Source organism: Corvus brachyrhynchos, unplaced genomic scaffold, assembly GCF_000691975.1.
Source record: "Corvus brachyrhynchos isolate BGI_N302 unplaced genomic scaffold, ASM69197v1 scaffold97, whole genome shotgun sequence".
Lineage (NCBI taxonomy): Eukaryota > Metazoa > Chordata > Aves > Passeriformes > Corvidae > Corvus > Corvus brachyrhynchos.
Genome location: NW_008239758.1, coordinates 1,266,178 through 1,281,183, shown reverse-complemented (window position 1 = coordinate 1,281,183; position 15,006 = coordinate 1,266,178). Strand labels below are relative to the sequence as shown.

General features: G+C 43.2%; 1 protein-coding gene across 2 annotated transcripts in view; it reads right to left on the bottom strand.

Moving 5' to 3' along the window:
• Window positions 1-13,327: 13,327 nt before the first annotated feature.
• Window positions 13,328-15,006, bottom strand: part of LOC103621243 (tropomodulin-2) — a 35,343-nt gene continuing 33,664 nt past the window's right edge. For both annotated transcript variants that reach the window (XM_008640011.2, XM_017742621.1), the window contains exon 10: window positions 13,328-15,006. This exon is cut by the window's right edge and continues 1,799 nt beyond it. The gene's annotated coding sequence lies outside the window, so the exon portion shown is untranslated.

The following is a 15,006-nucleotide window of genomic DNA, read 5'->3' as shown; positions in this document are numbered from 1 at the left end:
GCCTGTCCATGTATGAAGGAAAGCTTCTCTGGAATAAGAAGGCAAAACAATGACATGAGTGCACTTGAAGCTGTGTAGCAAGTTTCTATTCCAAGAGTTCCCTTTGCCTTCCAGACAAAGTTTACCAGTGTTTATTTTCTTTCTGTTGGTATATTTTAATTTGACCTAATTGGCCTTGTAGCCCATGTTGTCACTCAGTGTCCAAAACTGGAGGATGCTTTTGGCCTGTGACTATTTTTAGCTGGTGTAAGTAGAGCACTAAACCAGCAGCATACATGCCTTTTTTTACAGGCTTCTCACTTTGGGCAGCAGCCTTCAAAGTGCCATGATGTTATTGAAGTGAGAAGGTGATGATGGTCCAAGTGGGTCATTGTTTTGTGTCCTGACACTTACTGGGTGCTGCTCCTTAGCTTTTAAAGTCACTGTTGTACACGAACTGAGATCTGGTAGAAGAGAGTTAGCTGCTTTGAGTAAAAACTTTTTCCCTTTCTCAGGTAAATTGTTTCTGTTGGAGGAGGGTGGGAGACTCGGATGTGGGTGCATCTGCTTTTCTTTTAGGTAGCTAAAACATATGTAAACTAAAGTGCCTGTACAGTCTCTGCTCAGATTTATCTGGTATTGAGCTCATATTCCTTCACTGCTTACACTTCAGTACTCTGCTCATATAGCCACCCTGTTTAAAGAGCTACAGAAAGCTTGGAGATCAGCCTGCAAACAAAATCCTCGTGGTGAGCTCACACAGTCCAGCAGTTTGGTGTCCCTCATTTTTGTTCCTATGTCTTTTTTATTTTACTGAAATGCTGCCCTCGAGTGGCGACCAGCTTATTGATCCCAACTGGAGATGGAGCTGTTCCTCCTGCCTGGCCGGTGCCCTGCTGTCCCTTTGGGACGTAAATGTTCCCGAGCACAGCGGGGCTCCAGAGTCAGCATCCAGCTGAAGCAGCTGCTCAGCCTGGTCTGTGCAGGAACCGGCTGGAAGTTTCCAAGCAATGCTATGGCACAGCAGCTTGAACTCCCTGGCACCAACAGTGTCCTCAGCTTTTACAAGAAGATGGAGAACTGTAGTTCTGAAGGAAATGTAATGTTTTGATATTTTTATCTGATCACAAGCCCTCTAAATTTAACTTATATGATTGTTTCTTTCGATCTGTTGTACTGTTTCTGTACATGAGTTCAAGGCTTTAATGTAGAAACTGTTTGTAGAAGAGTGTTTTTCTGTGGCAGGGTAAAGATCTCTGAGCTTTTCTAAGCAGTACCTCCGCTGTGCTCTCTGGGTCTTAGGAGGGAATGTCATGTAGCAAAGGTCCTGTATGCAGGTCCTGAATGAGCTCCAGAGCCCCCCAACAGTGTGTTAAGTTGGAATACGGCATGAGGAGTTAATAAAAGGATAAAAGTGGCTTGTTGTAAAGCAACTTGAGGCATTAGTGCTTTGAGCTTTATTCTGTGTCTCTGTGCCAGAGGTTCCAGCCTTTGTGGCAGTGTTGCTGGAAGCATGTGAGCACTGGCTCCTCAGCCAGTAAGTCATGGCTTAGTGTACTGGTTTTACTCAGATGGTTGTTTTTCTGGGCCACTGAAACCTGTGTCAGCATGTGACTTGTTTTACCTGCAAGGTAAAAAACAAAATTGAGGAAAGGTTTTTATGTGAAGGGAGCGGTGTCTTTTGGGAGGACTTTGTTCCTAGCGTTCCCAGGGTATTTGAAGAGCACTCCATGTTTCCGTGCTTCACTGAAGCCAGTTGTCCAAAGGGATATATAATCCTACCTGTGTGTAATTAACTCTTCTGGCAAGTACCTAGTGTGTCCTATTGGGAATATTCTCATGTTCTCATCTTTTCATAAAGACAGAAGATAGTGCTTTTCTTATGTACTGTAAACTTCTATCATCCTGCACCATATGCAAATACCATAATTTCTTCCTGCATTAACACACCTAATTAGGAGGAGGCTTGTTTGTTCAAGCATCACTATGGTTTGTGGACTCAGATAAAGTGAAGACATAAAGTCAGATAATTTCAGATGCAGAGTCCCTCGTAGGGTGTCCTTCAGGACTGGTTATTTAGGTGCTTGCTGCAATGACCAGCTAATTCTTGCTCACCACCCTGTGGGTGATTGTTCTTGGCAATAGCTGTGCCTATGTGTGGATGGATATATGGCATGTATGAGTATAGGAAGGCCTTTGAGAGGCTTTGTGTGAAATATCTATGTCAAATATTGTCAGTAAAATAATTTCCTTGATGATTTGTCTCGATTAAAGACTTCTTGTACTGAAAAGCTCTCTCAAAAATTATTTACATTTCTATTTCTAGTTGCTGAGAACTCCTTAATTAAGATGCTGATGCTAGCCATAAAATGTGTTTTTTTCAAATGATGATATTAGCACCTCATCTTTTTTTACCCAGCACTTCTAAATCCCATCAAAACACAGTAAATTATGGGAAGACTGTCTGGGGCATTGTTACCACAGGGAAGAATACAGAAAGGAAATGCCCAGAATATTGCAGTAGAAACCAGGTACATACTAGTTCATGCTCTGAATTTTCAAACATGAGTTCCAGACTTGCAAGCCAATGTTGCAGGCAGCTCATTCTAGAGTGGAAATCAGTTACTTGGAGTGCTTGAAGCAGTGGTTATGTCTAATATTAAACCAGAGATAGGTGAGATGCTAATGTCAGTGCCTGTAAGTATAGAGAGGTCTGGACAATGGTAGTTGCTGGTAATTACTTTTCACTGGACTTGCCAATGAAAGTATTTAACTGGCCAGAGCTGCAGCATAAAGAGGCAGACTCTCTCTTTCACCTAGACTGTACTGGTTACATTATATTTCACATTTGTTTATAATAGACATGAATACATTTTGATACATTTAATCCATTCAGGTGAAACCTGAATTGAATAGGGACCCATTGATTTGCTTGCTGCATACATCAAATCCTCTTCACTTCCCTTGAATTTTAAATTTTGTCTTGTGTCCTTAGAAACATAATGAAAGAAATTTAAGGGAGGAAAATGGAGAACATCAATAAAATAGGAATGTTTGCTCCCTGCAATTCAGTGCAGAAAAGCATTTTTTCTTCCTTTTCTGGCTGAAATACTCCATACACTTTTGGCTTTCGTTTCCAAGCTCAGTCCAACATCCATTTGTTGCTGTGCAGTGAATCTCTATATGATACTAACTAGACATGGCAGCTCTTTTTTAAAATAGACCATTCCAATCTGCCACTTTATTCTTTGGCACCAGGATTTTCACTTTCCTGAGATGAACTCTGCTGCTGGCCATCAACCAGGTGGAGTGGAAGAATTGCAGAACAAACTGCTGCCATCAGCTAATTCACCTGAACAGAGCTGTGTGTGAGACCTCCCTTGTCCTGTGAGAGTTCTGTCAGTTGTAGCAGCTGAACAAATATTTTCAAGGTGGCAAGGGAGCCAATTACCTGAAAGAGCCCACACATTTTATGCAAATACCTGTGCTGTTCTTAGTCACACAGATTTGCTCGAACTTGCCTCACATCTTCTTTGCTCTTAAGCAATTATTTCAAGATGCTCTGAATCATTTCCTAACTCCATGCATGTGAAGAGCCTTAAAAGGTATCTTCAGTTTCTCAGGATCAGTCTTCTGCTACTTCCTGGTGAGAATCCCAAGTAGGTTTTTCATTAGGAAGCAATCATGGAATTAATTAGCATTTAGTTTCAAGGTTGACTATGTTGTAAAATCATATAAAACCCTGAAGCTTATTTGTTTGTTACACTGGTTACAGCTGCCAAGATGCATTTCTCCATCACAAAGTGCAGTGTGATCACCAGCCTGGCACCACTAAGTGATGCCTTTGTTTGTTACATATTGCTCAGTACCTTGCTTCTAGAGAAGCATGACACATAAAAAAAAGGAAAGAAAAGGTGAAGGGCACAAAAGAAGGGGTAAAGAAATCCCATCAGAAGAGCAAAGGTATTGAGCTGTGTCCTGACCTTGTATGTACAAATCATGGAGCTCACTCACCTGCACAGCTCCATAGCTGAGAACAGAACCTCTAGGACTCCAGGCACATATCAGGAGTAGAGTCAGAGCCAGGGGCTCTGTAAAAAAGCTATGAAGCTATGTCTGTGCCTCTCCAATGACTTTGTAAAGAAAAAAATTATCAAGATTTGGGCCTCATTGTGCATGGGTGCACAGGGATTAGGATGGCACTCTGGGATGGGTATTCAGACCCTTTTGTTGCCTCTGTCCCCTTCAGCATCATGTGAGATAATGTGAAGCTGCAAAAAGAGCTGGCTAGGCCTCTTTCCTCCTCATGCCACTTCCATGTATTTGGTGGTACAGATTAAACTCGGCAAGCTGACCAGCAGTATTTAATGCATGAATTGAGAAACAAGAAGTACTGAATATATCACTCTCTTAAGTGGTGTGACATAGTTGCTGTCTGCTTTCATTAATTACTGGTTTAATTGTCTGTCAGGGTAAGACATTAATTTTCCTCCATTAAAAGTAGCATTTCATACTATCAGTATATTTCTGCTCACTCATGCAATGCCTTAGAATGAAATGTAAAGTAAAAGATATGCAAGAAAGAAAGAACTTCTTTGGAGCAGAGTATTACATATTGATTGCTCTTTTGCTTGATGAGATGTCTGTTCATGTCCAAGTTAGTGCTGAGAAGTACATGAAAGCTAAGAAGAAACAAGTGAAGTCTGCTAAAACCATGTTTGTTACAGAAAGATATAACTATGGATATCAAGGGGCTCTGGGGGCATAATTTTTGGGGAGTTGCAGGCTTTTCATGTATCAAGTGCAGTTACTCATCACAGTGAATATTTGTACAAATGGCTCGACCAGCAGGGGAACTCTCATAGTAAACAATTATCTGCCTCCTAGGGCAATAATGAATGCTTGAAATTAGCGGGATAATGTTCAGCAGTACTTCTGAGATGCTGGCTCTGAAGTAAATACTAAAATTGGAATCTTATTTCACAGTTTTGAGTAGGAAAAAATCTGAGTTTGAAAAAGAACTAGGTTTTTTTTTTCTTTTAACTGGCACCTTGAATGATAAGGTGGTGTGAACTACACTTCAGCTAGCTTGGTGATACAAAGACTCCTCAGCCTGTTTTACTGAAAGAAATTAATAGGTGTTTAATCATCCTGTGAATTGGGATCATTATTTTAGTGTAGTCATAACTGAAAAGGAAAATGTTAATCACTGAGATTGGATTATGCAGTGACCTTTTAAATCTATGGTTGTTTGCAGCTATAAGACTTGTTTCAAAGTAGGAGTCAAAAAGCACTTTTAGTTGTGGACCTCTTGGAAATGGTTGAAATGCGTCTGTCCAAAAAATGACTACTTTTCCCCAAAAAAGCTGATTTCTAGTTACTGATTTTTTAATTCTTTGTATAATCCACACCACGAATACATACGATGTTCTCCAGCGTCCTGAAAAAACAGCAGTTTCCAGCTTTTGTTTAAAAACTCATAAACCTACTTTCTTTCTTCTTGATTAAAGGGACTTGGTGTTTTTCTTTGCTATTTACATTCAATCTGAAAGTGGAAACAAGAAACTCAAGTTCTTCTGGGCAGATTTTTCTCCCCGGTAGGACTGCAGCTGCTTATGAGTTGTAGTTCAGTGGCTGCGCTGGTGGTATTGGTCACCTATAAGGGATTTCTGTGGGGAAAACACTTGCAAACAAAGAGGAGTTTCTGTGCAGAGCAGAGGGTGGAGGCCTGGGAGGTGAGGAGTCCTTGCTCTGCTGCGGAGAATGAGTGGGGTCCCTGGGCACTCAGTCCTGCCTGGGCTGGTCCCGTCTGCCTTTCAGAGGGACCTTGGCTTGAGGTCACTGGGGAGACCAGAATACATGAAGTTAAATGCAGCTGGGTTTCTAGACATTGGGTGCAGTGGAGCCAGATGTGTGCTTGTAATTTTGAGCTCCAAAATAGAAATACTAATCCTGCTGGTTTCGTTTCTAATCTTTTTGCAGTAGTAACTATGTGTTTGCTAGATGTGTGATGTGTTTATGGCACACTGGGTCCTCCCACTCAGCTGAGGCTCCTAAGCTCTGTAAATTTCAAATAGCTGTTACAAATGCACATGCATCTTTAAGTGCTAGTTTTGTAGCTTTTAATTGACCCAAGTGATTACCTAAGCTACAGAGTGAGAGCACTACATCAGCTGTTCCGGTGCAGGGCTTAGACTCATCTCCTTGAAAGCCTTTTTATGAATCATAACTCTGTCCTTGAATAACTTAAAATCTAACAGCATTGCAAATCTTAAGATTAACAGTCCAAATGTCTTAATGATGGTTGGTTTTGACGCACATCTGAAGAAGCAGGTACCATTACTCATCCTCACTTGGATTATATCCCTAGGTCCCTTTTGCAACATCCTGTAGTCCTGTGACCAGCTCCTGACCTGGTTCTGTAAACAGGCAGGCTTCTGTTGTTGAATGTTAAATCTAGCACACAGGTAAGCCAAGTAGACTGTGTACTCAGAGATGACATTTCAAAGGTGAGGCCTATGAGGATTTGCTCAGGAGTGAACTTATTTTTCCATAACTGATTACACCAAAACCTATTTCCAGTGGACAACATTGTGCCATCCTGGTGATTTAGTATTTAGTCCCTTTCCTAGCTGCAATCACTGATTGGGAATTCTCTTAGCAAATGTTTTTGCTTGCAAGGATTTCTCCTCATCATCCCTATTGCCAGCATATCATCTGAGCACAAAACCTACCTTAGCTTCACTGACAGCCTGTAAAGTTTCATTTTAGGGTATCAGCTGTTACATCAGTATATCCATGTTGGTCTTTTGTGTTGTCTGTATTCTCAGGCTCTCTATTCCTCATAAACCCAGATCTTGGCAGAGTAGCAGCATTTCCTTACAGAGACCTCAGTCTTCCCTGCATGTGGGTTTGTTTTGGGGGTTTGGGGGTGAGGCTGCTGTTATTTCAGCTGTGCCATCCCTCTGAGTAGCATAGATGCTCCTGGATGACAATTACTGTTTCACACTGAGTTTCAGGAGACCCAGGTCTGTCTGTGAACACAAACAGCATCAGTTTATACCTATTGTACTACTTCATCCCCTGACAGGAGCATGAACCCTGATCAGTCTTTGGTGTGACACATAAATCTTTCAAGTCAGTCTGAAGTGTGTTCAAATTAAAACCATTATTCTTCTCCCTGTTTGCATATGTAAATGGGATTAGGTCAAAACAGCAAAAGATGTTCTTTATTACAACTGGACTGGTCATTTTGAAATGCAGGTTTGCTCTTCCCTGTGTCATCCTGGGAACAATCCCTCTAAATAGGTTAGTTCTACCTTGTTAGCATCAAACCCCTCTGTGTCTCAGGCATGAAGTGCAGGACAAGAAATTTTCCTCTAATTGGAGAGAAGACTTTGTTAGTCATGTATCTCCTCTGTACTTGAACAGGTTTTTCTCTAGAGTTAATTAAAGAGAAAATGATGTTCTAGAGAAAAAATGTGTCCTGCTTCTCCCTGAGCCAAAATAAGTCCTCAGCTCTTTAAACCTCTTATCCTCAGGAATTTTTTCTGGGTAGTTCAGTCATTTTTCCCTTGTAAGGCAAGTTCATCAGGAACCCCGAACCCTGGGTGTCTTCTGAGAGTCAGTGGCATCTGAGGAGTGGGGTAGGGGGAGAAGCAGTTCAAAAGTGTTGATGCTAAAAACTACAAGCATGCATGTTAACCTTCCTATTGTCTTTGATTTTGAACCTTTTTCCTGAATGATTGCTAGTATAGACTTTCACCTAATACTGAAACAACAAAAACCCTCAACATTTCCAACTGTGTCTTCAGTTCTGAACTGATTTCTAGCCTATGGGCTTTGGATTCTTAAAGGTCACTGGCCTGCTATCCATCTACCAGAAGACATAAACCTCTCTGTGGTGGGTCTCAGTCATGCCATTCTGAGGAGAGGGAACAAACCTTGACCTCTTCTTCCCATGACTAGCATGAGAGCATGTTTGGGAGCTTCTAATTCCAAGGATATGTTTTGCTTCCTTGCTCTGATGCTGAAGGGGCTTTCTCGGTGTTAAGGCTGACAGGTGCTGGCAGTGAATCTCAGTTCTTCTAGTGATGAGCACATGGGCTCCAGGCAGATCCAGCTGGTGTCCCTTGCCTTGGTACTGCCCTTCCTTGAGGCAGCCAGCAGCTGTACCCAGCCTTGATTCATCAAGGAGCTTGGGGCTTTCTCCCAATCCTGTTTGGACCAGCTGTAGTCTCTGCTCTTTGCTGTCTGTTTGGAGTATTCCTGTGGCTTACCTAGGGAGTGCAGTAAATATTACAAGTGTGGGAGAAAGGAGGGAGCGAGAATCAAGCCATTAATTAAAGGCTGCCTGGTCTGAGTAGCCCAGTGGTTAAAGCACAGTTGCCACGGCATCACTGCCCCTGGATGCTGCAGCCTGAGTCATGCTCCTTGTGGTCCCTCCTGCTGTGCTGGGGTGCCTGGCTGTCCCTGAGCAGAGAGGGTGACACTGCTCCCCAGTGGCTCCAGTGACTCACAGAGCAGAGGGCAAGAAGCATTGCTGCAGCCCAGTGAGCTCCACTGGAAAACAAATGCATGGCCAGCAGATAAATCTTCACTGACAGGCCCCTAGTGCATCAATCAGGATCTGTAGGAACTCCTACGACGAATGTCAAGGGGACATCTATTTTTAACATTTTTTTGGGTGAATGAGAAAAGAAGCATTGAACATATCTGTGACTCAGTTTCCACCCCTGTAGTGTGTGAAGGATATGTGCAGTAGTCTCTGTTTGAGTACTTTTTAATGTTTACACCAAAACTGCTTGGCAAAATTCAGCAAACTATGATTTATTAATGACTTGAAGATGGTGCAGAAACTGAAATGTCATCTCTACCAGTTACAGGGCAAGTGCCATTGATAGCCACCTCTTCTACCTACCCTTGTGGAATCTAAACCTTTTGGGGGCAAATTTTTCTTTAATTCAGGGCAGCTTTATCCAGGAGAAGGAGATTCAAAGGGTCATCCAGAGGGCTGATTAGCTTGGCACGGGTTTAAACATTTTCAAGTAAATTAGCCTGGTGAGATTTCTTTGTCAGGTTCCAAGCAGAGCAAATGATTGGGCTCAATGTGAACATCCGGAAAAGGATGCAGAATGTTGGTGCCAATGCTTTTTTAGTATCTCTGGCAGATCTTGTGTGCCAAACTGCTCATGTGTCCAGAGGTAAACTTAATCACCAGCTCTGAGCTGATTCTCTCCACCCATCTGAGCTGATGGAGACATCAGGCTTTTCACTTCATCTGTAGCAGGTGGCTTTTACCTTCAGCACATGAAAATATTTGCACATGTCACACCTAATTCACTCCTGCCATTGCATCACTTACTCTCTGGAGCACAGTTCTTATGTCAACATTTTTGTTTTATTCTATATGATGCAAGTATTTGACCTGATTAACTCATAGGCTGGGTACTGGCATGCAGTTTAAGGATGTCAGATACACAAGAGGCCAGGCTAGGTGGCCCCATAGTCCCTCTCATGGAAAAATGAGACCCAATGGAATCCTTACAAAGCACCAAGCAGTTTCAAAGCAGCAGGTGCTGACAGCAACTCATGGGCAAAGCTGTGAGCTGTTCCACCAGGTGATTTACGGACCTACCTGGCCTTTGACTTACATGACAAAGTGAGTGGCTGTGAGTGGCACAGCTGGGTGCTGCAATGACTGCGTGCACCAGTGGACAGACAGTAAGCAAAACCTTGTGCAGGGCTCCTCCTGAGCACCCAGATCTCCTTGGACATTCTTGCAGTGATTCATTCTGACTCCAAGCTATCCAGACAGCCCAGTGAGTCCTTCACAGGAGCAGCCTGAGGTGCCTCAGCCAGTGTCTCTGGAGATGGCTGCCCTTCCAGAGCTGGCTGTGTGCAGGCTGGAGTCCCTGCTGACTTCTCAGCATCCAGGATCATGCTGCTTCTCCTTGGAAACAGTGGTTTCCATTGTGCAAATATTAAAAGTAACTTGTTATGACTTGTTCATTTAATTATGGAGTCAGCTTGAAAGCTTCAAAAGAGTGAAGGGAAATAATATTTTAATTGGATTTTCTCATTGGCACAGAAATAGAATAGGAAATATCTAGAAAATATTAAGTTCAGCTGTCTCATTTTAATGAAAAATGTATATGAAATGAAAGCAAATGCATTTTTATTTAAATGTCATCAGATATCTTTGTTTAAACCTTCCGTCTTTCTCATCATGGAAATGATCTTTCAAGCCCTATGAATCTCTACTGCTGGAAGGGACCCCAGCTCTTGGCAGGTGGCATAACCACTTATGTTCCTGCTGGCTGGGTTTGTCACAGCTGCTGAGCGCTTCTGTCCGCTCCTGACAATCAAACTTCCATTTCCCTTCTGTCAGGCACTCCACTTTTTTCCACAAATGGATATCAGATCAATACTCTGCAGAAAAGGAGGGCAACTTAAACGTGAGGTAACCAGGTCCAGCTGCAGTAAAAGTGCTCTTGACTTTATTCCAGGCTCAGAAGAGATGCCATGAACTTCCTTGTGGTGCATTTCAGATGTCCCTGTAGTTCACCTGGATCAACCAGCACATTTGGAGTGTGAAGGCAGAGAGAGCTTTAATCAGCAGCCACAGAGCAATTGGTTCTGCAGAACAAAATTTTAAGGAGACTCTTTTGAGGGTTTATTCTTATTTTCAAGTGAGTTGACAAATTTAATGACTTCTTTTTTTTTCCTTTTCTTCCTTTTTTCCCCCTCCCAAGCAGCCTGCATGGGAGGAAAAGCATGCAGGAAAAAGCACAGGGATGGAATAGAGTGACTGTGCTGCCTGGTGCTGCCCACCAGCCACAGGGTGGGGGGAGCCTCTGTTTTTCCTGCTCCTGAATGCAGTGTCCTGTGAGCTGTTATAACATGAAAACCCATTAGATCTCTAAGCAATCTGGTTAATGAGGGTGATGAACACCAGCGTGTGCAGGGTGCCAGCATTGCTGAGTACAAACTAACCATGAATGCCAGTGCCCCAGTTCACCAGACATTGTACACTGTCACCTCTTTCTCCACCATCATCATCTGAAAGCTTTTAAAGCCCATTTAGATGAATGATGAGTATACCACCTTTTCATGGACAAGTGGCAGAATTAATGCAAGATTCCCAGGCCTGGGGAATTCTTCAGTGTTCACCAACACAGATTGAGGTCTAAGCAGCTTTTAGGTGACATGCATCTTTGGTGACAGCTGTGAAATAAACAATTCTGTTACTTCCAGATTCTCTTCAATTTACTACCAATGCAATCATTATCAACAAAGATTGAGTGTGAAGCAATACATGCAATTGCTTTCTCTGTCTTGTTTTCTCCTCCCTTGCTCATTGAATGGGTCTACCTAATGTCAGACTCCATAAAGTCAGGCAGCTGGCTGTAAGAAGCAAACAGACCCTCATTAAGGGAGGCCCCTTGTGCTGCTTTTGTTTGTGCTCATCTGCTTTATGGGAATGGACAAGAAAAGCATGAATATTTAAAGCACTTTGCTGTGGCTGGGAACCAGCTGAACACAATTCTGCTGGTGTTCTGCCCCTCTGCCACTTCCTCCAAAAGGGAGCCTCAAAGGCCATTGACCACTCTGCTCCATTCAGAGAGAAGTACATTTGCTATGGCTGAAACAGCTTGTTGGGTTTAATGTGCAAATGCTGTCCTCTATCAAAATATCCGAAAAGTTGATTTGAGAACTGCATGGTTTCATGGTTCCTGTCCAACAGCCTCATCCCCAGCAGAGCACTTGCCCTGTGGTTCCTCTCTGTGCTCTCCTTGAGCTGCATTTGGGTGCCAGCCTGCTGCAGGTTTGGCAGCAGCTTGTGCTGGGCAGAGCGCAGAGCTCCTGGCTGTGGCTGGAGAAACACAGCAGCCAAGAGATCAGAGCTACTGCAGTAGGGCACAAGATTTAGTCAGCTTGCACCCCGTTCTGTGATGTTGCATTAAAACTCCCCAGAGTCTCTGTTTCATTAAAAATTGAGATTTTACTTTTGGGTAGATGCATCAAAAGAACACCAGCAAGGGACCTTCTGCATGGCAGCAGCAGGGGATGGGTGGGCAGTGGGAAATGCAGCTTCCTGCAGTTCAGGCTGTCACTCCATATCATATTCATGGGGAAAATGACCTGGCATTCCTTGCAGAATATGAAGCACTGGGGTTTGCACTGTTGTTGCTGAGGCTTGGGAGAGTATTGAGCTGATTGGAATAAGAAAGGTATAAACATTCATGCTCAGAGACTAAGAACAGTATCAAGTCTCTCTTTGTAAAGTCATTATTTTTCAACTGTATGTGAAATGAAAAATGAGTGCAAGGGAAGAAGCTGATTGCTAAAATAAAGGTGCAGAGTGATAAGGTGGGATACAGTATCTGTGTTCTTTGGCATATACTGCCTTTATATTCAAATTCCCAAGGGAATTGAACACAACTCCTGTAATGAAAGGGATGCAGGGCCAAAACTGGTCTTTTTGTAAAAGCTATGAATTATGTAGAAATAAAACCCTATCTTGGAGATAGGAAATGGAGTGCATGACCTCATGAGCTTCTCTGCAGCTGTATTCTCTGATTCCCTTATGACTGAGGATCTGGGAATTGTGCTGCATAGTTCCCATGGGCACTCCTCTGATTTACGCTCTGCAAATCCCAGCAGAACCTCGTATTGGGACACAGATACCTCCTCTTCTTTCAATATGAGATTTCCTCATTTCCTTGAAGAGTCTTGTCCACTTCGTTACATTGAGGAGAGGAAAAGAAGAAAGACACTGTGAGATTTCACAGTTAAAGTACTGACATAAGTAAAGGCAGTCCTAAAACAGGTAGAGAAGATGTTTTGTTTGTGGGTTAACTGTGAACTTCCCTGGGATTCTGGAGAGCAAATGGTCTGTGGGGAGATGTTCTGACATCTCATTTTCAATTGTCCTTATGCACTGTGCAGTTATGTGTACTTGGCAGTTCTTTCATCATGCAGCACAGGTTCTAAGGACCACATTAACCATGTCATTAGCTCAGTGCATGCCTTTAGGCACTCTACAATGCACTTGAGCCCCTTGAACCTTAGAGCTGTGTATAATGTGGAAGAAATTGGTGTGTCTTGGTGTCAAGTTCTAAGGAGGCACCATATGGAAATTGCTGAGACACTGTGTGGAGAACAGAGGGCAGGAAATACACTGAGACACTGTGTGGAGAACAGAGGGCAGGAAATACATGTCTCTTCACCTGAGAAGGTGAAATCCAGGACAGTGAAAGCTGCGAGAGCCGCAGTGGAGAAAGCTGTTTAATCTGATGTCAGAGCACCAAGGGGGGCTTGATTCAAAGCACAAACCCATGAAAAATTGCAAAACCCAAATCCTTTGTGAAGGTTTATTTAGAAAAACCACAATGCTGGGGAGTCACTGTTACATAGCGTGGTAATTCTCTTCCTCTTGAGTAATATGCACCACAGTGTGCGCATGCAATTCCTTTGCTGCAGAGATAACATCGTCCTTTACACATGTACACATATGGTCCTCAGCACAGGCTACACTTCACACGGGGGTTAGGACACGCACAAAGCTGAGCTTTCCCATGAAAAAACTCTATAAAAAATACAAACCAAACTGAAGCAGTCAACACGAGAAGCAATGTGCAAAAATAGACAAAGTTACTCCTGAATGTTTGCTTAAGAAAAAAGGACTCCTCTGTCCCTGTTCCCCATTCAGCACTGACAATGGCAGATGTTGTCTCAAAGTAGGATATGAAAGCTAGTCACACCCTGCCCTCCTTCATGTTAGTTGCAGAGATTTTTAACCAGCTAAATAATCCTGCATTAGTATGAAAATCTGCCTTCAAGCATCACCATTGTGTGCTGTTGTTGCATCCAAGAGACCTTTATATTGTTGCAATGTCTGACCTGTGATACTCAAGGCTGGTGACAACCAAGGCCTTGTGTGGAGCACACAGAAGAGGGAGGACAGACATCCCTGGTCACTGGTCCCCCTGCAGGGGCTGGCAGCAGCTGCCTGGAGAAAACGCCAGGGACTGGGAGCTCTCCTCCCACGGGCTGGAAGGAGCCAGACTCCCAGGTCCTGGCCATGGGGTGCACGGCTCCAGCCCTCTCTGCTCGCACGCTGGGGCTGGTGCTTGAGATGATCCCTCACCGTGGCTGTGCAAAGGGCATGGCAGATGGAGGGGTGGAGAGCCCACAGGGCTTTCCCCAGCCAGGTGCCTCAGTCCATGGTGCAAACTGGGGCTGCAAAACCGGGATGGAGCCACCTGACTGTGTAACCACATGTGTGGCTCTGAGCAAAGCTACACAGGACATGCTGCAGACACCATGAAGCAGTCACACCAACCCATCCTTGTGAAACTGCTGCATGCAAATACCAACACTGTCAATGGCAATTAAGACTAGAAATGGATTGCACTTGTTTCCCTTAAACACAGATACGTACCGCTCTTTAAAAAAAAAAAATTAAAAAAAATCTTCACATAATTGATTAATAATTGGGATTCCCTTGGTTGGATCAAAGGAAAAGAACAAGAAATTAGGGGCAGTGTGATTCCTATCACTGGAGGTTATCAGTAACATAATCTTTAGGCTTTGTGGATGAGGATTCTTCCCACTCGTGAAACTTCATGGTGCAAAGCCCAGTATTCCCCTGGTAATCCAAATGTTTTTTAAGGATTCTATTTAGGCCCATGCAGAGTTATGACTGTATTACAGAACTTGTAATTTTTTTTTATGGGATATCAAAGTTTTTCACAGAAAATCCTGCATGGATCTAAGGAAACCCTTAGCAAGACTCCCCTGTGTGTTATGTTTCTTACTTACAAAGCAAAGGTTTCAGTTTATTCTTAGGAAGGGAAGAAGTGGAAATTGTAGAGACTGGGAGCTCTCAGGGAAGTAAACTGTGGCTACTGCACTTTATATCCCAACTCAGCAGACCACTTTAGCCAAATGTTTTAAGCGGGATTTCAGTGAGTGTTACTCACGTTGGCCCCCACTACAAAGACCAGTACCCAACAGAAAGAG